This window comes from Halichoerus grypus, chromosome 3, assembly GCF_964656455.1.
Source record: "Halichoerus grypus chromosome 3, mHalGry1.hap1.1, whole genome shotgun sequence".
NCBI lineage: Eukaryota > Metazoa > Chordata > Mammalia > Carnivora > Phocidae > Halichoerus > Halichoerus grypus.
In genome coordinates, this window is record NC_135714.1 from 95262120 (window position 1) to 95283881 (window position 21762).

The 21762-nt window shown below is 33.2% G+C and overlaps 1 pseudogene; it reads right to left on the reverse strand.

The window, feature by feature from the left end:
* Window positions 1–425: 425 nt before the first annotated feature.
* LOC118550892 (U4 spliceosomal RNA) lies at window positions 426–502 on the reverse strand (annotated as a pseudogene).
* Window positions 503–21762: the final 21260 nt, after the last annotated feature.

The following is a 21762-nucleotide window of genomic DNA, read 5'->3' on the forward strand; positions in this document are numbered from 1 at the left end:
TACCCCAATTTCACTCTCATCAAACCCCCATGAAGTAGAATGAATAAGTACCTTCTTTACACCAGTTTCACAAATTAGAATCTTCAGGTATCTAGTAATCTGCCCATGTAAGAGGCAGAAAAAAGAAGATAGAGATCAAGAGAATGAATGGATGATCAGGAGAAGGAGGTCAAAAGCTAGAAGCTTTATCATCCCTTTATTGTAACGTAAATTTCACAGGTCGGTGATTACATGCTGGCATATGTACAACATGCACACACATGTACACACTCCTGTCAAGTAGCAATTTTGTGCCTGGCTGTCAAACCTAAACGGGCAGTCACTCATCAACTGGTGTTTGGAGGACCCGCCTTGAGACATAGAAGCTAAAGAAATCAAGAGCAAGGGTATGATCTAAATGATTATCACCCAGCACATACTTGTCCCGTTTTCAGTTTTTAATTAGCAATAATCGCGCCTCGGATAAACCTCATTGGCTACGATACTGCCACTGCGCAAAGCTTACTTGTCCCGTTTTCAGATGATCAGCTTAAGTCAAGAGAAATTTTTAGTGCTTACAAATATTTCAAATGATTCTTTCGGACCACCCCCAGCATTAGTTTCAGGATCACAACATTGTAGTTCCAGAATTTCTAGGTTGAAGCATGAACATAAGTTTCTTGGGAGTCAGAAGATCAAATGTGAGATGAAAGAGACCAAGCAAAATGTTTCCCAGTTAGAATGTTTTGTTGTTGTTCTGTTTTCTTTCCTCACTAGACAAAGTTTGGGCTTTAATACTAACTAGTATGGACCTGGGTATGTTATCTAACTATTTGAATTATATATTCCACATTTCCAAAATAGGGATAATGAATTTACTTTGTTGGATTCTTATATGAATTTACCAGATAACATATGTGATGTGTAGAATATAATTCCTAGCATAAAAATTGTTTCACTAAATAAAAGTATAAATAATACTCACATTTGAATTATGTTAACCAACTATATGTTTAGAATGTAGTGCTTCATGATACAAATATTGAGAATGTCTTGGCATTGTCTTAATCTATTGTAAACATTTTTAAAAAGGATTTTATTTATTTATTTGAGAGGGAGAGAGAGAGCTAGAGAAAGAGCCCAGGAAAGGGAGAAGGGTAGAGGAAAGGGAGAAGCAGGCTCCCTGCTGAGCAGGGAGCCAGATGGACTTGGGGCTTGATCCCAGGATGCAGGGATCATGACCTGATCTGAAGGCAGATGCTTAACCAACTGATCCTCCAAGATGCCCCTGTTGTAAACAATTTAAATTAAATGTCTATGTCTAAAAAGTAAAGTGGAATAAGTTGGGGAGAAGACTACATTTATCTCCCTCTTTGCATTTTTAGAAAAGTTAGAAAATAAGCCAGATGCTTGTAGATACAGTCTTTTGAAAATTCTTAACAAAACAAAAAAGACACAACAGATATTAAAAATGCTATGGGGATTTCCTAAAGGAAAATATGTAGGAAACATTCAGCTACTGTGTAACCTATAAAAGATATATTAGGAAAAAAAAAAAAAAAAAGATATATTAGGGGTCAGTACAAGTGAGAATCTTTTTTTTTTTTCTTTTTTTCTTTTTATATTTCATTGCTTGAATAAGTAGCTAGTTTTCTTTATATTTTTATCTTAGGCTTCCATTAAACTTATGGACATTCATCATGCCTGCCCTTCCAATTTCATTAAAAAATGCAAAAAAATCCTTCCAAAATGGATATTATATTATATAATACTATTTATCTTCTTTTTAAAACATGTACCTTGTGTTTCAGTATAACTCCTAGTAATATTAAAATGCTCAAAGACTATCAGGTTGAAAGGTAATATTTTTGTTCACAAAATGATTTATTTTTAAGATTTTAAATTGGTGGGAAAATAAGCAATTATTGATTAAGATGACCATTTAAAATCTTTTATGCTACTCTTTTAAATTTGAGAGTGATTTTAGTAATTCAATTAATAGGATTGCCTTAAATAAATAAATTGAAAGGCCAGGAAAGAATAAAGCAGATAAGGGAAAAAACAAAACAAAACAGAAAACAGAAACGTAGGACAGATGTGCTGTTGCCATTGATGCCAAGATCGTTGTACTTGATGAAGAAATAAGGTCATAGCAGATGGTGAGAAATTAGAGAAATACGAGAAGAAAAAGATAGTAAAAAAAGGACAGAAATAAATCCTAGTTACAGGATTCTCGTATTCTTTAAAATTAAAAAAAAATTAGCCTAAGATAAGTTTCCCTCCATATATAACTCTTAAATTCGAAGATTTGAAGATAAGTAGCAACTGACTAAAGCTGAATGTGACCCACAGACAGCCAGCCTTATGGCATTGTTTTCTGAAAGTCATCTGTTTGTCTGCATGTGCTTCTATTAATGATACACTCTAGGAGTCTCTTATTTTGGCTGTACTCTAGTAGAATCTAGCTTAATGTATTTTCTCTGATGTAAAAAATCAACAACATTAGGTGGAAACCATCAGCTAGGAATAGTGAGCTGAGGCAGAGGAAGGAGGGAGGGAAGGAGGGATTGAGAAAATGGATTTAGGGTTTCAAAGTAGAGAGGATCAAAACCAGGTTGATTCAGGTTGGTGATGTTCTCCCAAACAAGTACTGCTTTGCTCCTTGCTATTGTATTTGCTGTTACTTTTCTCCACTTTATGCAGTTTTACAATAAACACTCTCTCTTCCCTTCTTAGTATCCCTCTCATAACTTAACAGAGTTAAAAAAGTAAAATAGGTTTTTATAGAGTATGTCAGGATCTTATGAAGTTTTTCACTATAAAATAAATAAGAAGAAGAATATCTGCTACCATATGTAAAACAGGCAATGTACATGTTTTGTAAATTATCTATGGATATTATTGATGGAAAAGTAATATTTTCCAGTTGTAACCTGTAACTATAAATGGGTTATATGCCCTTCCCCTGTAGTTTATTTTAAATGAAAACCACTATCTATTAAATAAACAGATTAATTATAATTTTTTTCCCTAAAATAAATTGTTGTATTTAGTAAGAAAACCCCTTAATCATATGTATCAGTTTGCATTTAATATAAAAATTTTTCAGTTAATTATTAGGCTGCAACATTCGAGACAATTTTCGTTGGTGATCATGCGGTTGTTTCAATTATCTAATGATGCAAAACAAACTACCCCAAACTCACTGGTTCAAAACAACAGTTACTAGTTTCTTCATAATTTTTGACCGGGGTCTGGCTTGTCAGGGATGGATGGTTTATGCTCCTTCTGACGTCATGATGTGGGCTAGGCTCAATTGGTCCTGGTGGACATGTGCCTTCACTTACATGTCTGACATCCCAGCTGTATTGCTGGATGGCTGGAATAGTTTGGGCTTCTCTCTTTCCATAAATTTTCTTTCATCCTGCAGTCTCTACAAATGGTCTTGCTCTCCAGTAGGGAATCAGAATTCTTTACATTATAGCTGACTTCTCAGGTAAGACAGGAAACTCCAAGCATCTTAACACCTAAGCACTGAAGTCACACACTGTTGGTCAAAGAAATCTGTAGGATAGCTCAGTTTCAACAGAAGGGGAATGAATTCTTGTTCTTTTTTTTTTTTTTTTTTAAGATTTTATTTATTTATTTGACAGAGAGAGATATACTGAGAGAGGGAGCACAAGCAGGGGGAGTGGGAGAGGAGAAGCAGGCTTCCCGGGGAGCAGGGAGCCCGATGCGGGGCTCAATCCCAGGACCCTGGGATCATGACCCGAGCCGAAGGCAGACGCTTAACGACTGAGCCACCCAGGTGCCCCTGAATTCTTGTTCTCGATAGGGCAAGCAGCACACGCACACAAGTATGAGAGGAATTTTTGGTGGTCATTATGTAGATAACCTACTAGATGGTTCAGAATAGGAATTGTAACACATATTTTAAAATTAATACATAGTTTGAGGTTAATAAAATATATTTGCCTGTGACAGAATAATGCTGCATTTATTTTTTCTTGCCCTCTCATTTCTTGATACTTCGTATCATTTCTGTTCTATTGTCTTTATATATGGTCATGACTGAACTATGTTTCTTAGGAGCTATTTGACCTTATGTTAGTTTTTCATGTATAAATTTTAACTGCCATAGGAGGAAGATGATAGATTTCATTTTGTAAAGAATAATTCACAGAAGTGCTGTTGAGTTTAGATTCCTTTTGTATGTAGAAAGTTTATTATGATTGCTGTTTATGCCAACTGCAGAGGGGAAGGGAAGGAAACAGGATTGGATAGAGAAAATTCAATGGTGATGTAGTCACACCAGTGATTCAGCAGATACTACGAGGAGTTCAGGAGCTGAATGAGAAGTATCTTGAATTTAGGCAAGCCAGCTCAACCATTAGCCTCTGTGATCTTCTTTGGACAAGGGGACCATCTTTAGCTAAAGGCAAGTTCCAGAGAGGGAATTAGCTGAGAGCTTTTGTCTGCCAAGACTTGAAACAAATGAGGGATGCACATTTTAGTTCTAGAAGGGGAGATATTCTCCAGGTGTCGGGTGTCATATCATGTTGTGTACTAAAGAACAAAGAGTTTAAAGAATTGATCCAATGTATATAAGGAATTAGCATATATTTATTTCACTGTTATTGCACTGTCAATAATAGTGAAATAAAATACCAAATATAGCATATTCATAGGTTATAAAAGGCTTCAACTATGAAGTTGTCTTACTTTTTTAGAGAAGTATAATATAGTAAACAAAGTAACTGGATTAATCTCTCTCTCTTTTATTTATTTATTTTTTTCTGGTCACTAGTCATGTCTTCCTGGTAAGGAGTAAGAGAGAAAAAACCTAATTTTACAAAATTGTATTTCATAATTCAAAATTGATCATTCTACTAGTGCAAAGAATTCTTGAGATAAAAATTGGAGGAAACAAAATTATTTCACACAAGAAATTAAATTCCATTTACATAAGCTTAGGTGGTACAAGATAGCTAAACCTACATCCTCTTTGTTATCTGTGCTTTGTTATACTTTGTTCCTTATGATTCAGTATCTTAGGATTAAATAATTTAAGTTCCGTTAGTAATGTTAGGTGAATTAGTTATAATACTCAATATTGATAATCTTATAAAACGTTGATGTTATCAAACTTAAAATTATCAGTCAAAAGTGTGACTTCTCTGAAAGAATTAGAAAAAGGAAAAAAATAATTAAACACTTTTGTCTTCCATGAATAATCAGTGTAGTTATTAAAGATATTAAAAGTAAAATCAATGTGTTAAATATCAAATACCTACAACTAACATTTAATATTGAAACACTGAATTCTTTCCCTGATAGTCAAAAATAAGAAAAGAGTGTTTACCCTCAATACTGTTAATCAAAATAATACTGGAAGGTCTAGTGAACACAATAAGGAAAGAACATAAAAGACATACATATTGGAAAGTAAGAAATTAAACTGTCATATATGCAAATAATATTATGGTTTACCTAGGTTATCCTGAAGAATTTATTAAAAAAAAAAATCCTAGAATTATTAAGTGAGTTTAACAAGGCCACAGGATATAAGATAAATGTATAAAAATTAATTGTATTTATATACTTGCAATGAACTCATAATTTGTTAAAATTAAATTTTCAGTATTGTTTACAATCTCTCAAAAAGTTAAAATACTTAGATGTAAATCTAAGAGAACATGCATAGAACTTGTATGCTGAAAATCACACAATACTAAAAGGAGTAACCAATGAAGATCTAAATAAATGGAGAAAAATTCCATGTTCACAGAGTTATTTAAAAAAAAAATAAAATAAAGGAGGAATTACACTACCTAATATTAAGAACTACTATATAGTCACAGTAATATATACTCAGTGGCACTGGTAGTGGGAAAAATACCTAGATTAATTGAAAATCAAAAAAAAAAAACTATAAAACTTTTAGAAGATAATATGGGAGAAAACCTAGAACCTGATGAGGATCATATCTCAGCATGACAGAAATGCAGGACTCATAAAAGAAAAAAAATCTATAAACTAGACTTCATCAAAATTAAAAACGTTGTGTGTGTGTGTGTGTGTGTATAATATGTATGTATATATATAAATGTATCAAATTATCTAGTTATACCCCATAGACCCAAACAATTTCAATTGTCAATATACCTCAGAAAGGCTAAAGGAAAAAAAAAAAAAAAAGAAAATTAGACCCACACATGGAATATATTCATTTTGTTGAAGACCAACTTTTATTAGGGCACTTGGGTGGCTCAGTCAGTTAAGCCTTGGACTCTTGATTTCAGCTCAGGTCATGATCTCAGGGTTGTGAGATCCAGCCCAGCATGGGGCTCCATGATGGGTGTGGAGCCTGCTTAAAATTCTCTCTCTCCTTCTCCCTCTGCCCCTCCCCCACTCACACACGTGTGCATGTTCTCTCTCCAAAAAAAAAAAAAAAAGACCTTTTATTTTCATTTAGTTGGAGATTTTTTTTTCAATTAATGATGGTGGGTCAATTGGATATTTATTTTTTTTTAAGATTTTATTTATTTGACAGAGAGAGACACAGTGAGAGAGGGAACATAAGCAGGGGGAGTGGGAGAGGGAGAAGCAGGCTTCCCATGGAGCAGGGAGCCCGATGTGGGGCTCGATCCCAGGACCCCAGGATCACGACCCCAGCCGAAGGCAGATGCTTAATGACAGAGCCACCCAGGCGCCCCTGGATATTCATATTTTTAATAGCTGTTAAATTATTTTCTTTTATGAAGAACAAGTTTATCTCTCCCATTATTCTATTTTATTTTCCACTGTTTTTTTTTTTCATTTTTTAAATTTACAGTCTTACTTAATATGTTGTAGATATGATACTAGGTGATGACTGCTCCCAAATGACCTTGCCATGTCAAGTTTTTTGACTGCTGGATAGGAGTCAAGGATCACCTTGCTGCTGGATCATGTTAATACTACCCTGGGGACATTTGGAAAGTGCCAACTGTTTCCTTGGGACAGGGTGGTGTCCTGGAAGATCAGCTTCTCCCTCAGCCCTGCTGAAGCCTTGGAGTGTAGGGTGCATTTGCCCTATTGGTGTTGGTGGGTGTTGGTCAAACTGTTTTCAGGTGTTTGCCACCCTTTCTCCAGCCCTTTGTCTTGGGTAGACAAGCTTTTGTTGGATGTTGTTGTTGTTGTTGTTTTATGTTTCTTGAGATTAAGAGTCTCTTATGGTTTGTCTCCCTCTCTGGTCTGATACAGTATTATTACCTCTAGTCACCATGCTGTACATTACTTCCCCATGACTTATTTATTTTATAACTGGACGTTTGCACCTTTTGGCCTCTTTTATCCATTTTCCCCATGTCCCCATCCACTTTTGTTGTTATTTAAATCCCACACATAAGAGAGATTGTACAGTATTTCTTTTTTTTTTTTAAATTATTTTAGAGAGAGAGAGGAGGAGCAGGGGGAGGGGTGAAGGGAGAGGAAGAGGGAAAATCTTAAGCAGACCCCATGCTGTTCACAGAGCCCAGCACGGGGCTGGATCCCACAACACTGAGATCATGACCTGGCCAAAATCAAGAGTCGTATGCTCAACAAACTGAGCCACCTAGACACCCCTAGATTATACAGTATTTCTTTTTTTCCATCTGATTTATTTCATTTAGCATAATGCCATCAAATTCCTTCCATGTTTTCTTCACAAATGGCAAGATTTTATTCTTTTTTTGAATAATCTTCCATTGTATATACATGCCATGTCTTTATTCATCCATCGATAGACATTTAGGTTATTTTCATATCTTGGCTATGGTAAATACTGATGCAGTGCACACAAGGATCATTTATCTTTTTGGGTTAGTAGTTTTACTTTCTTCAGATAAATACCTGTAAGAGGGATTGCTGGATCAAACGGTAGTCCTATTTTTAATTTTTTGAGGAACCACCATACTGTTTTCCATAGTGGCTGCATCAATTCATATTCTCAACAACAATGCTCAAGAGTTCCCTTTTCTCCACATCTTTGCCAACACTTGTTATCACTTGTCTTCTTGATAATAGATATCCCAACTGGTGTGAGGTGATATCTCATTATGGGTTTGCTTTGCATTTTCTTAATGATTAATGATAATGAGCAACTTGTCAGGCATATGTTAGCCATCTATATGTCTTCTTTGGAAATTGTTTATTCATGTACACTGCTCATTTTTAATTGGATTATTTGTTTTTTGGGCTTTTTTGGGGCTATTGAGCTACATGAGTTATTTATATCTTTTAAATATTAATCTCTTATCAGACATATGATTTGCAAATATTTTCCCCCATTTGGTAGGCTGATTTTAAAGATGTTTTGAGATCTTCTTTGATGTTCAGAAACTTTTTAGTTTGATGTGGTCCCACTTGACCATTTTTGCTTTTGTTGCCTTTGCTTTAAGATTTAGATTCAAAAAATTATCACCATGACTAATGTCAAGAAGCTTACGGTTTTTGTTTTTTTTTAGGACTTTTACAGATTCAGGTCTTGCATAAAAGTCTTTAATCCATTTTGAATTAATTTTTGTGAATGACATTGTATAGTAGGTCTAGTTTCATTCTTTTGCATGTTGTCCAGTTTTTCCAACACCATTTACTAAAGAAACTGTCTTTTCCTCATTGTATATTGTTGGCTTCTCCATTCCTTTACCCCTAAAATGATTATTTTGTCTTTATCCCCTCCACTTACTTAACAGAACTGTGCAGCTAATGCAATGTTGTAAATGAAAGAGCCTTAAATTATAAACTATTATGTAGTTCAAGCTTTAATGAGATGTTGGACATTTTGGGGGTATTGCAAATTATGAGTTATGTTTATGAATTGTGTTTATGATCGTGGTAAATGGAAATTAACAAGATGTTATGTTTTACTGTAATAATGCAAAGACTTTATGAGAAGACAAATATAGTAACCATAATATGTAATGGAATATTGTAAGTACTTTGTATATGATAATTATTTTAATAAGTTGTGCTGAATAAATGATAACAAGCTCTAAAATCATGTTATGTGTAGTAATTTAAAACTATATAGTATATATAAAGATCATGTAATTATTATAAACAGATACATGAGAATATATTTGGTTTTTTAGTTATTCATATATTTTCTCCAGAACAACAGTAAAACAGTAATGTGCTAATAATTCAAAGTGATACATGAACTTTTTGTATAACTAATTAGATTTAAAACTTATCTCTGGACTTCAGAGTATGTAATATTTATCAGCACATATGAAAAAATTTGTACAATTTATAGACTAAAATAAGCTGTAGTATGCTCTACAAGTTTAGATGACTTCTGGTATACTTAAACATATATCTTAATTATATTTCTCATTTCTATACTTTTATTTTTCTAAAGTCAAACTTAATCACTCAAGAAATAAAGTTTAGTAGAGAGCAATGCACTGCTATGTATAACTTCAAATTGTACTAATATATATTTCTATGTTTAATATCTTGGTAAATATGAATAAGGTCCCAGAATTTAAAAATATTATCACAATGTTTTAAGTCATGGGGAAGAATAATCCAGGGAAGGAAAAGGGACTTTTTCTCCTACTGTCACTCTCGGCCATATCTTACCCCTATTCTGTCCACCTTGAGAGGCACTAAGACTTCCTTGCAAGGCAGTTGGCAGTAGGCAAAGGAATGTTAAGGAGTACACAGGTTGTCTCAAGTTATGAGTTAGAGTTGAGAGGCATTAGTTCAGGTTAAGAATTTAAAGGGAATGGAGCCCTAAAGGAGAAAAAGAGAATGTCAGACTTATATCAAGCCCAGAAAACAGTGATCCTTGATAGTTTCTATCATGCTTCATCCTCCAAAGTCAAAATACATGAGCTGAAAAGTGGAGGAGGAAGAGGAGACAGAAGAAAATTGAATTCTCATTATTTAAACAATAGCCTTCCTGTTCATAACAGTTACAAGGTAAGGGGAGGAAGATAATTAATAAAGTCTTCATCCTTGGGCTAGGGGAAAAAAAAACACATAAATCACAAAATATAAATTCTAAGTGGTCATGAGAATAAAAATAAAGTTTTGTCATAATGATGGCCTGTAACTCTTGCTTGATGAAATAGAATTTACATACATATATATGAACAAATACATCAACATATATGTCAATATATATGGTAGAGTTTTATCTATGTGTCTTTATCCCTCGGGCTGTATTAATATCTACTTTTAGAAGAATACATATCTCTAGGGTTTTGGATAAGTAGCACCAAAGAAGTTGAAATGATAGAACTTGTAGTTTTCTTCTATATTATTCTATTAATTTTTATAACTTTTTACTATCTCCTATATGTCTCCTAAACTCTTTTCTGTACTGTATATTATTTCTTTTTTTTTTTAAGTTTTTATTTGTTTATTTGATAGCAAAAGGGAGAGAGATCACAGAGGGAGAGGGTGAGGGAGAAGCAGACTCTCAGCTGAGTGGAGAGCCCAATGTAGGGCTCGATCCCAGGACCCTGGGATCGTGACCTGAGCCGAAGGCAGACGCTTAGCCTATTGAGCCACCCAGGTGCCCCTGTATATTATTTCTTAATAATGATAAAGCCTATACCTGAAACCTTGCTTTTATCATCCCAAACATATTCTTGTAATTTATTTACAGATTTATCCATTTATTGTCTTTTTATTTTAATACTTTTTGTGATTAAAAAAAAAATGAAGTGGGGCACCTGGGTGGCTCACTCACTTGAGCATCAGGCTCTTGGTTTCAGCTGAGGTCATGATCTCTTGGGTCATGGGATTGAGCCCCAGGTCAGACTCTGTGTTCAGTGGGGAGTCTGCTTCAAGTTTCTCTCCTTCTGCCCCTCCCCTTGTTCAAGTTCTCTCTCTCTCTCAAATAAATAAATAAATCTTTAAAAAAATAAAAAATAAATAAAAATTAAAAAATGAAGTATAGTTGACATGCAATGTTATGTTAGCTCAGGGTGTACAACAGAGTGACTTGACAATTCTACACATTACTCAGTGCTTACCACAATAAGTGTAGCTACCATGTGTTATCATGTAACAACATTTTCATATTGATTATATTCCCTATGCTATATTGTTTAATTTTCGTGACACTTATTTTGTAACTTAAAGTTTGTACCTCTTAATGTCCTTCACCTATTTCACCCATTTTCCCACTCCCCAGCCCTCTGGCAACTACATTTGTTTTCTATATTTATGAGTCTATTCCTGTTTTTTTTTTTTTTTTTTTGAATCCACATATACATGAAATCATATGGTATTTGTTATCCTTTGACTTATTTCATTTACCATAATACCCTATAGGTCAATTCATGTTGCTGTAAATGATAAGACCCCATTCCTTTTCATGCTGTGTAATATTATACACACACATATACACACACACACACAGCACATCTTTATCCATTCATTTATAAATGGACACTTAGATTGCTTCCATTTCTTGACTATTGTAAATAATGCTGCAATAAACATGGGGTGCATATATTTTTTCAAATTGGTATTTTCATTTTGTTCAGATAAGTACGCAGTAGTGGAATTGCTGGAATTACTGTATGGTATTTCAATTTTTGATTTTTGGGGGAACTTCCATACTGTTTTCCATAGTGGGTGAACCAACTTAAATTCCCACCAATAGGGGACAAGAGTTCCTTTTTGTCTACATCATAGCCAACCCTTGTTATTTTTGGTCTTTTTAATTCTACTCTTCTGACTGGTGTGAGGTGATATTTCACTATTGTTTTGATTTGCATATCCCTGATAATTAGTGATGTTGATCATCTTATCACATGTCTGTTGGCCATCTTTATGTCTTCTTTGAAAAAAAATGTCTACTCCTGTCTTCCAACCATTTTTTAGTAAGATTGATTATTTCCTTTGGTGTCAGTTGTATGAGCTCCTTATTAGATATTACCTCCTTATTGGATATATCCTTTGCAAACATCTTCTACCATTCAATAGGTTCACTTTTTGTTTTGTCGATGGTTTTCTTTGCTGTGCAAAAACTTTTAGTTTTGGTATAGTCCCAATAGTTTGTTTTTGCATTTTTTTTCCTTTAGCTGAGAAGACGTATCCATAAATATGTTGCTCAGATGGATGTCTAAGAGATTACTGCCCATGTTTTCTTCCAGAAATTTTATGGTTTCAGACCTCACATTTAGGTCTTTAAACCATTTTGAGTTTATTTTTGTGGATGGTGTAATAAAGTGTTCTACTTTCATTCTTTTGCATGTAGCTGTCTGGTTTTCCAACATCATTTATTGAAGCAATTGTCTTTTCCTCATTGTGTATTTTTGCCTCCTTTGTCAGTTTAATTGACCATATAATTGTGAGTTAATTTCTGGGCTTTCTAACCTGTTTCAATGATCTATGTGTCCAACTTTGTGCCAGTATCACTTATGTTTAATCTTAATTAGATATAAAGATGATCTTGAGTAGATAAAATATTGTCAAGAAATTTTATTTATTTGGTTTTCTTTCCTATTTTCTATGTAGATTGTATTATTTGTTTTTTTTTTTTTAAAGATTTTATTTATTTATTTGACAGAGAGAGACACAGCAAAAGAGGGAACACAAGCAGGGGGAGTGGGAGAGGGAGAACCAGGCTTCCCGTGGAGCAGGGAGCCTGATGTGGGGCTTGATCCCAGGACCCCGGGATCATGACCTGAGCCAAAGGCAGATGCTCAACGGCTGAGCCACCCAGGTGCCCTGGATTGTATTATTTGAAGCATGAATTAAATTTACTAATTTGAACTTACTATTATAATTTTGTAACAATTGACAGGACAGAGCTCTGCATCACAAATGTACATTTTGCCTGTGTTAGAATGTTAATTTCCTCAGTAATTTTTTTTTCCTCTTTGATGGTCCAAACAGCATTACTATATCAAATATTGGTTTTCTATCAGTGACAAAATAGGAAAAGGACTCTAGCCATTCATGATTTTGTTAATGATCGGAAATTCAATAACAATTGGGAGGAAATTCTTCAAGGATTTAATTTATTAATGTTATTTTAAAAGCCTAAACGTTGAAAGTTCCTACCATGTAATCAAAATGTTGATGAAATAATAGGTAAGATAAATACTTATTATTAATTAAAGAGTAAGCAAAACACATATTCAATACTTAATTTACAATATAGATTTTCAACCTAAATGACCTCTGATCACTGTCTTGTCAGAGATTGATCTCTGTCTACGCCATCCATTAAAGATAACTTTGTACAGGGCCTCTCCAGCACCACAGTCTTTAATTATGGAATCTCTTTTACTTCACAACATGCCAGCCAACACCTGCAGAATGCTCTTCGCACTGTATGATCCTAATAAAGGCAGAGTGACAGCAGTCCCCAAGCCACTACAGAGAATAGAATTGTATTAGTAGCTTTATACTTTATAGCAGAAATATACATTTGTAAATTATCAAAGAGGGAAGTTAAATAAAATCAATGAAATATGGCCATGTATATTAGATTGTCATTTTTATTAAGTGCTTATTTTACCTTAATGTCAGAATGGTAGCTTAAGAATATTTCCATCATTTAAAAAGAAATACAGTGTACTTTAAAGCACAATTCAAAATTAGAGAACTGATATTCTCACTGCTTTGAGAAAATGCACTGCTCTTTGGAATAATGAAATTTAGTAATAGATTATCATTTGTCTGTAGTCTTTATTGTTGTGAATTCAGGTAGTTTTAATGGCTTTTAGAATGAATGAGCCCTTAACAAGGGATTTGAAAGGTAATGTAATTAAAGAGGTAAAGAACAGTCATTTCAGTTTAGAGTGGTGTAAAATGCTGTCAGACTGATTCATGGAATAATATTAGAATAAAGCTCTAGTCCAAACCAACAAAGGTCTGCATTGTAACAAAAGAAACTAAGTCACTATGATCATTCTAGCACAGTATTTGTAACACAATGCAATATTCTGCAGTATAATTGATAGCAGTTGTAAAAATAATGGAAATAGTATGGATCAAAAATTCCAGCTTGCTTATGCATGTGCACTTTGAGCATTAAGGCAGAACTTGGTGATGTAAAAAGATACCAATGGCAAGAATGATTAAATATATGAATAAGTTACATTTATATTTTCCAAAACTGAATACTTAAATCCAGAACTTTATATATACCTATGTATTTTCTTATACTCATCCAATCATTAAATAATCAAATGGAATATTTACTATGTGTCAAGAAATAAGTTCACTGGGCAATTAAGACACACAGTGGATCCGTGTCCTCAAGAATTTTATTTTTACTATGTGGCTTCCTATGCTATAAAACAGAACTTTCCACACAGTCCCAGTCACAAAGTGTCTGTTTGCCCCCAAAACAAATTCCATTCTCAGTATTTCTAGTTCAGAGGGCATTTTAGGCCTCCACCAGTTTCAGCCATAGGACTTAGCTGTCAAATAACCTTATGTTTTAATCAAATAAATTTTAAAACTATTATAAAAGAATTAATGCAGGAGAAATTCACTTTAGAAATAGGTGTTAAGAAATCTATATATTTCTCTCTTTTACTGTGCATCCCTCAAGTTCCATTTATTAATACCCATAAGAAAAATATAGATTATCACTATCTACATGAGATATGTAAATTAAAATAAGAAAGAACAAAGAACATCAATCCACTTAACAGTTTTTATGTAAGATAATTAGATTTTCACAATTCATAGAATTTTTTGTTTTTATTTAAGTTCTAGTTAGTTAACATATAGTGTAATATTGGTTTTAGGAATAGACTTTAGTGACTCATCACTTACATATAACACCCAATGCTCATCACAAATGCCCTTCTTAATACCAATCACCCATTTAGCCCAACCCCGCCTGCCCACATCCCCTCAATTTGTTCTCTATAGTTAAGAGTCTTTTATACTTTCCCTCCCTTTCTTTTTTTTCCCCTTCCCCCATGTTCATCTGTTTTATTTCTTAAATTCCACATATGAGTGAAATCATATGTATTTATCTTTCTCTTCCTGACTTATTTTTCTTAGCATAATATACTAATTCTATCCATGTTGTTGAAAATATCAAGATTTCATTCTTTTTTTTTTTTTTTTTTTTGAGAGAGTGCTTGAACTGGAGGGCCGGACAGGGGAGAGGGAGAGTGAGAGAATCTAAAGCAGGTTCCACACACAGCATGGATCCTGATGCAGGGTTTGAACTCATGACCCTGAGATCATGACCTGAACCAAAGTCAAGAGTGAGACGCTTAACTGACTGAGCCACCCAGGGGCCCCAAGATTTCGTTATTTTTGATAGCTGAGTAATATTTTACTATATTTATTTCACTATATATTTATATGCATGCCACCTCTTCTTTATACATTCATCAGTTGATGGACATTTGGGCTCTTTCCATAATTTGGCTATTGTTGATAATGCTGCTATAAACATCAGGATGCATGTGTCCCTTTGAATCAGTATTTTTGCATCATTTGGGTAAATACCTAGTAGTGCAATTTTTGGGTTGTAGGGTAGTTCTATTTTTAACTTTCTGAGGAACCTCCATACTGTTTTCCAGAGTGGCTGCCCCAGTTTGTGTTCCCACCAACAGCGTAAGAGGGTTTCCCTTTCTTTGCATCCTCACCAATATATGTTGTTTCCACTGTTGTTAATTTTAGCCATTCTGACAGGTGTAAGGTGGTATTTCATCATGGTTTTGATTTTTATTTCCCTGATGATGAATGATGTTGATTATCTTTTCATGTGTCTGTTGGCCATCTGTATGTCTTCTTTGGAGAAATGTCTATTCATGTTTTTTGCCCATTTCTTGACTAGATTATTTGTTTTGGGGGGTTTTGAGTTTTATAAGTTCTTTATAGATTTTGGATAATAACCCTTTATCAGATATGTTATTTGCAAATATTTTCTCCCATTCCAAAGGTTGCTTTTTAGCTTTATCGATTGCTTCCTTCACTGTGCAGAAGCTTTTTATCTTGATGGGGTCCCAATAGTTCATTTTTGCTTTTGTTTCCCTTGCCACTGGAGACCTGTCTAGTAAGAAGTTGCTATGGCTGATGTCAAAGAGGTTGCTGCCTGTGTTCTTCTCTAGGATTTTGATGGCTTCCTGTCTTACATTTAGAACTTTCATCCATTTTGAATTTATTTTTGTGTATGGTGTAATAAAGTGGTCCAATTTCATTCTTCTGCATGTAGCTGTTTAGTTTTTCCAGCAACATTTGTTGAAAAGACTGTCTTTTTTTCCATTGGATACTATCAGTGTCCTATTTTTAATAAACTTACTGACCAATTTGTACATAAATATATACACATTTCTACATTTATTGTAGGTATATTTGTAAAAATTATACTATAATTGAAAATCTTATAGAAAATCTTTCAGTTAAATTCATTACAATATTAGATGTTTTTGAAGTTGACGTCCACATAGCCTGTTTGAAGTGAAAGTAAAAAAGACATTTTATATTTTGGCAAAATATAAAATCATTTATTTTAATATGGGAAAAGATTTAAAAAAGGATTTCTTACTAATATGTTTTAACAAAATAGAATAAAATGAATACATACTATGTTAAAAATGAAAGCATTTCTTCAGAAACCAGGAGCTGTTACCACACATAAGTGTCTGAATAAATGTCTGCCAATAAAATACTTCACTGAGCCAGAAGTCTTTATGTTCAACACTGATATTTAAACATAAATATTTGTTGACCTAGCTTCTAATGTATGCAAGTGTTTCATCACCAAAAGATTGACTTTCAGATATGAAAAACATGTTCGACCATCAGTGAAATTTTAGGGATATCAACTCATATACTGCAACTTTATAAAACATTAAGATAAGAATAATGCTTACAGAGAGATCAGTGTTTCTGGTAATTCCTCTTAGAATATTTTCATAATTTGAATAATATTTCTAAATTAATAAATTTAATGAGTTAAATGAACAAGAAAATGTTTAAATATACACACACACATATATACAAACAACTTTCTTGTATTTACCTTATGATTGTGTTTGAAGAGCTTTATTACCCCTATGCTGCCTTTAGTTTTAGTATAATTCTGAATGTACACATGTGGACAAATATTTATGTAGATACTATATTAATACTAAAATTAAATATATAGTATGATCTTGTGATTAATAAACCATGATGATAGTAGAATTCTCTAAAAATTTTAATTTGAAAGCATTTTATAAAACCTTCAAATTTTACTTAAAATTTCAGAAAAATTGAAACACAAACACACCTTCAAATAATTGTCTGTCTTATCTAGCCAGAATAATTTTCTGCATCTTCTTTACTAACTAGCCACCTCTACTAAGAAAATGTAGCTAATTATTATTGTGTCTCATCATCAAACATTAAAGTTCACATTTGCAAACGGATTTGGTTTAGTCTTTTCTATATACAAAAAATATGTTTTGCTTTTTAATTTTTCTCAGAAGCTGTAGTAGTTATGCCCTCAGATACTTTGATTAGAGGTCCTCCATATTGAATATATCTTTACTGTTTTTACATAACCTGCTATAGAAGTTACAAGTATTTAGCTTTATTTTCCCTGTTAAGGGAAAATAAATGCTGCCTTCATTGTTGAATTGTGCATTGCAGTACACCCATAATATGATCTAAAGCTGATATTGACAATGATGCATACAAGGGAAGCATATGCTATATTTATCACCTTATTTTTATATGTATAATCATTTTAAGATAGTTTTTGATTCTGATTTATTATTTTTTAAAAATTTTAGAATAACAATAATTTAAGGGATAAACAGCACCTTCATAGGAAATGTAGCATAGTACTTGATTTCTTAAGTGTTCACAATATTCGGGTTTAATACTGCAAAGCAAATGAAGACAGGAAAACATGTAGCATGTGTGTATCTGTAGCATGTGTGTATCTGGCATTGTGCCAGATTCTTTTATTCACGTTTGAAAGCTAAATCCTGTGATGTAGATGATATTTTCCCTATTTTATATATGAAGAAATCATGGCTCAGAGCATTTAAGTAACTTTTCCAACATTACACAATTAATAAATTGGTCTGATTGAGTGTATTTGGCTTTCCACAACATGGTGCCCAGGAGAACACATGTCAAAATGTATATAGTTTTCTCATATGTAATCCCACAGGCAATATAGCACAAGCAAATGTGTGCATATAAATATAGGCAGGTCTTTATACTGACACACACTTTAGTTTACATTTTAACTTAATTTTGGTGTCAAATTTTCCAAAAATGACTTGTTCTCAATTACAGAAACCAAAATGTTGCTCTACTTCCAAGCCATCCGCTAACCTGAATCTTTATGCTTTATGTTCTTTGTAGTCAGTAATGCTTATTCTCTGAATTATTAAGTGTATACCGAATATATATTTGCTGAATGTATACAGAGCCAGCATGATGTATTATAACAGCATCCTTGTGGAGAAAGACCAAAGTGGATCTTGCCCGTTGGGTGACTCTCAGTAAATCACATATCCTCACTTATACTAATGATAATCACTTATAAAATGAAGATGATAATACATAACTTCCCATGTGAGTTGAGATTGTATATTAAAGATTGCAGGTGCCTCATGAATGTTACTTACTATCCTCACTATAATCATTATCACCATCATAATGATCATCAGTAGCCATTATCAGAGTAAAATTTATACCAGTAGATGGGATTTACTTTTTGGCTTGACATATCCCTATTCCTAGATCCCTGTAAGGAACATGTAGTCTTCTGAGGGACGTAGCAATTCTATAGAGCTATAGAGTTTATTCGGTTCTATTTTCATGATAAGAATTACCATACCACAGGTTTGATGATACATTTATATTTTACTAAGTGCTGTTAATGTCCTTAATTTAACTTCAGAATAACATATGAATTATATAGGAGCAAGTGTTATAAACATTTTATAGGGGGTAAACAGAGGTTAACCGGCATGAAATTTCCCCTTAGCTCTCTGTTACTAGAAATCTAAGAATGAAGTATTCCTCTTAAGTGTTTGTGTTGGCATCACCATCAACCACCTAGCCTCTCAGTATGCTTATTCTCCCTTTATAGTGCTGAGAGATTACAAGTAAAATTTGATTACATTGACTGTGAATTACTGTAAATTTATTTTATGATCTGCACGTGGTGCCAACACTAACACACATGTAGCACATAGAGTGAATCTCTGTTTTCCTCAACATTAAACAAGGAATGGATTCATAGCTGCCAGAAAAGGCAGCTTGGATCCAGACATGTGCTTAAGTTTTCCTTCTCTCTATTTGAGGCTCCAAGAGTAAGCTTCTCCACAGATTCCCTCTTAAATTGTGTTGATTTTTTTAACACGATGTTTTATATATTTTTAATCATGCACTCTATTAGTAAAACATTTTGGCATGCACCCCAATATATGCAGAAGTGTTTACGTATAAATTGTCATACCTACAGTTATAATATATAATGTACTTTAAAATATTTCTTTTAACGTGGGATAAACACATAGAAATGAAATTCTATAAATTTCTTATTGGACCTCAATAGTATTTGTGCTTTCTAAGATTCACATTTATTTTCTTTGTAGACTACCATCTTGAATGAAACAAGGAGTGGATTCACAGGAATGTCTTGTTTTTACTCTGATCCTTGATGGGTTCCTATAGTTGTTCAATTATGTGAGGCATTGAAGAGCAGGATTTAGTTTCAGCCAAACTCTTCAAAGATGGTTTGAATGCTTTAAAAAAATTGTGGGTTGCCTGGCTGGCTAAGTCCATAGAACATGTGACTCTTGATCTTTAGGCTGTGAGTTTGAACCTGACATTGGGTGTAGATATTACTTAAAAAAAAGAAATAAATAAAAAATAAATATAAAATGTGTTAAAAAAAAAAAAAAAAAAGATGGTTTGAAGACACCAACCCTAATGGTGCTACTTACCTAATTTGTTAAAATTAATAGGAAATTACATTATTGATATTTCACTTACTAAAATCAGAAATCATTGGATTTTCATAAATAGATGAAACAATACTAGATTGGTTGATTCATAATCCTATTAAAATTTAGCCTGTGAAATACTGTTTTCTTCATACCCTGTTATACATCTTCATGTGATAGAGACCCTCTTAGTTATTGTACATTTACTGAGGTTTGAGTTCTCAGCTAGAATACTGCTTCCTAAAGCATTTTTATATAATGGTTGCTTACTCAGTCACTAAAATTATCCAGAATACTTAAAAATACTTAGTTTTCAGTTAATCACCAACACAAATAAGTATCAGTAGAATCTGTAACTGATAATAATGCATGCAAAAAGCCTTTCTGCATGCTTTCCCAAACAGTATTTTCCATTACAATATTGAGGGGAAGTAATGTCTCTCATTATTCCATTTCCTATATGAAAAGCTAATTCCTACAATTTGTGGCGCATCTTTTATAATTGGTACTCTGGGTACTTGTTAGGTATGATGGTATATTCATGCACTCTATGGATTTTCTTTTTGAGGAAGGGCACCCTTTTCAGTAAACCATTCTTAAAAAAAAAAAAAAAAAAGATTTATTTATTTGAGAGAGAGAAAAACAGAGAATGAGTGGGGGCGGAGGGAGAGGCAGAAGGAGAGAATCTTCAGGCAAACTCCCCACTGAGTGCAGAGCCCCTGGCTCCATCCCTTGACCCATGAGATCACGACCTGAGCCAAAACCAAGTGTGGGACCCTTAACCTACTGAGCCACCCAGGGATCCCTCAGTAAACCATTCTAGCATGTGTTCTGAGCCCTACTTAGCTGCCTTGGTAGTGAAGTTATTCAGGAATATGCTGTTGAACACTTAGTTGATACTCTCCTTTCCTACAAGATTAACTCAATATTCTGCTTTCATTTGCTAGTACATTCATATTCTCATAAGATTGCTGATTAATGCTTGGTAATTTCTAAAATAACTGATAATGCTTTATTAAGATTGCATTGGAACTAGAATAACTTTCTAAAGTCCTTCTAGGCATAAATTCCCTTTTCTGTAAATTGTGGAAAATGATAATGCCTACATTGTAATATTCCTGTGAAAATTAACATAAACAGGATGAAATTAGGCAAATAGTACTGATGTAAATAATTGTAGCTAACACTTTTTCTTTCTTTATATAAATATTTATTGAACATATAAAGAAAAAAAGAATTAAAATGTAAATTTGGTTAGTTTCTATTAACTAAGATTTCTCTCTTCTCCTGATTCATGTGTTTACATTTAAGCTTGCTATACTATGATCAAAATATAGGATGGAAATGTATTCAGCTCAATATTTTTTGTCATACATGGATTTTTTTTGGATATCTCTAAGATATTTTTGCCAAGTCATTGCTATTGTTAAATAATCTTCATTATTTTTACCTCATATTTCAAGATAATTCTTATATATATGGTGAAATATTTTCATCACATTTTATTTAGGATATATAATTACATTGAGCTGAATGAGCATTTATGATAAATAATTCTCTTTATATATATGTTTTTTCTTAACTATATTAAATAAATTTCTGTGACCCTAAAATGAGTTGGGACTAGTATTTTGGTAAATGTTTAAGTTGAATTTAGCTAAGAGTGACAAGAATAGTCAACACTTTTTTGCTGTGAGTTGTTTAGATCATTTTTTGATAGAAACTCTTGATAGAAAATCTTTTTGATCGTGATAGAAACTCCCTGAATCAGCTTAAGCAAAGTGGACACATTCTGATAAATATAATGAGTACCTCTCTTATTATCAGGAAACCAACATGACTCAACATCAACAGGAACCATGTT